This window comes from Chelon labrosus (genome assembly GCF_963514085.1).
Source record: "Chelon labrosus genome assembly, chromosome: 17".
Classification (NCBI taxonomy): Eukaryota; Metazoa; Chordata; class Actinopteri; order Mugiliformes; family Mugilidae; genus Chelon; species Chelon labrosus.
In genome coordinates, this window is record NC_140350.1 from 9,347,131 (window position 1) to 9,349,871 (window position 2,741).

A 2,741-nucleotide genomic window follows, 5' to 3' on the forward strand; every position below is an offset into this window, starting at 1 on the left:
CTGCCAAACTAATGTACTGATATCTATTATATGCTTAAACACATAAAATCATATCATCTTTTAATAATCCTATACCGAGACTGCAAAAAGAACACGGATGAAATCCTCCTTTTTTACATCTCCACTAGTGTTGCCATCTCCCACTAATAAAGTTCTGTCTATTCCCATTAATATTTATATGTACTAGTTAGATGACACAGTTCATGTTAACAAAGCATGCTGACTGCTTCAGTTATCACTATAACAACAGTGCTATTCCTGAACATTAAAGGATGACCTAGTTCTATGCGAGGAGACTGTTCTCTTCCATCTTACACTGAATTAATAACAGCTGACAGATTTGAGCGCCCAGTGTTTGGATGTTGGTGTTATTGTCACCGTCTGAATAATTAGGACAGTATTTGGACAACTGAAACCAGCACCTTTTTTTTCCACAAATGACAAAATCTGTGCTGTTCAGCGAGTGAGGCAATATAGCAGTGATGATTCTGGCATTCGCACACTGTGAAATAGACAACTTTATCAGATGTAAAGCTGGTAGAGGTCGAGTTATCGTGGTGAGATTCATGATTCAAAGTTGACACACTTTGATATTTTTCTTGGGTTATGAGCAATGTAAGATTGCATATAATTCTGTGTCAATAAGATTAGCTGTGAATTCGTTGCGTCCATCTGTTCGTCGTTCATCATTATTCTCCTTTTTTGGATGTGTACTGCATGCTTCCGTCTGAATCTCAAATTAAAGGCCATTGATTTGATGTTTTCATGTTATATAATTGTAAAGGTTTTGTGTTGTTGTTCTAGCACCTCCCGGAGGCCAAGCGATTGCTCTCACCTTGAAGGATTGCAAGGATGGGCAGCAAGGATCGGTTGTGATAAAGTTCATTCTGGATCAGAGTGAACTGGATTTGGAAATCCCATGTTTCCCTACCGAGGATTTATTGTTTACTTTTGTTGAAGTTTTTTTTTTCCTTTTGGCTGCATCGTCCTGACCCAGATTTAAACTTTTCAAGATTGGCAAATCCAGATTAACAGTGCTATAAATGGGAATACATATCACAGTGTAATCTACAAGTTAGGATGGGGACAGAAATCAGTACAATGAAAGAAAAAAAAAACATCCCCCTCCATTTTTTATTATTATTTATTTATTTATTTATTTATTTTTATTAAATGGTCAGACCCCTCACGACACCCACCCACCAAATAAATACAAACAAATGTACACTAAAACACGCTATTACATCACTACCAAGCCATGCTTAATGTCCCTCTCTGTGATTGTGTTTATGATGGACCCAAAGCCTATTGAAGACCGACACCAACTTCCAGCTTTGCATTCTCTCAGAACCAGGAACCAACTGGAGGAAATAAAAAAATGCAGCTGACAGAACTACCTTTGACTGGTTACTCATTGGTGATTGTGTCATTGTAATAAATATACAGTTACTGTGCTTTTTTTGCACCCAGCTCATGGAAAGCTCTCATCTTATCACTGTGACTCTTGTGACTCCTTTATGAAGCTGCTGAAAATGTATTTGAACTGAGTAATTTCTATCAATGTAAATGATTTGTGTGAAAGGTGCTTAATAAATACAAGAAAGGGTCAAATACAATTAAATGTACACAATTCAAAAGTGTGTATGTTCAATTACATTTCAATCCCAGGACTCTGCTGCTATGTGTTAAAAGGACTAGTTGTTTCAATATTGATGGAAACCTGCTGTGTCTACTGTGTAAAATGTATTGAATGTTTTATTTTAAACTGCTGAAGAAAAGAGCATGAAGAGCAAAAAATGTGCAAACAGCCTGGTTAGTATAAGACACATCCATATATACAAATAAATGACTAATATTTCTTATTAGTCATTATGCCACATGTCACCTTTGTATAAATCAATTTGTAGACATTTATCAGATGAATTATTGCTTCTTGTAAAGTTGTGTGTTTTTAATATTACTCCAGAAATAATTTACCTTGAAATTCTGTTCCCTGGAAAGTGAATACAAACAAAATACCGCATGCATGCCTTGAGGATTTGGTGCACGAGAAAAGCAAACTACCAGCAACACCTGCAAAGTCTACACAAAGTGTTTGAAAGTAAAACGAGGTCATTCTTTCCTTCCCTTCCTTTAAAGAAACAAATATATGCTGCAGCAAATTTATTGCAAGAGGCAGTACTGGGGGGAAAAAAACAAGTTAGATAAGCAAGAATGAGTTTATTTTTCAGCATTCATCTTGAAAACATTTATTAGATGTTCAATGATAACAACTTTTATTGCTAAAGTCCAGGGAAGATGAGACTTCCTTTGGCTGAAGTCATATGGTTATGCTTGAACATATCACACATTATGAGCTCCGGTGTCTGCATGTTCTTCAATAATACACACCATTTCAGGGCATTATGCATTATCCTGAATTATTATTATTATTATTATTAGTAATAGTATTATCCTGAATAGAAACACTAAGGGTTTTAAAACTGTCATATAAAGAACTATCAGCTTGACACTATACTATAGACCCTAAATATGTACAATGTGTGATTAAAAAAATAAATAAAAATAAATACCAGTTATTGTATTTCTTTATTATATTAATCACTATTACTATTATTATCAATAGTAGTACTATTATTATTATTATTATACTGCCCAAAGTCGGATTCGTGACGTAATTGCAGTTCAGACAGACATGAGTAATCGATCCCAGCTGCCAGGCGGGGACGAGCAATGTTTTC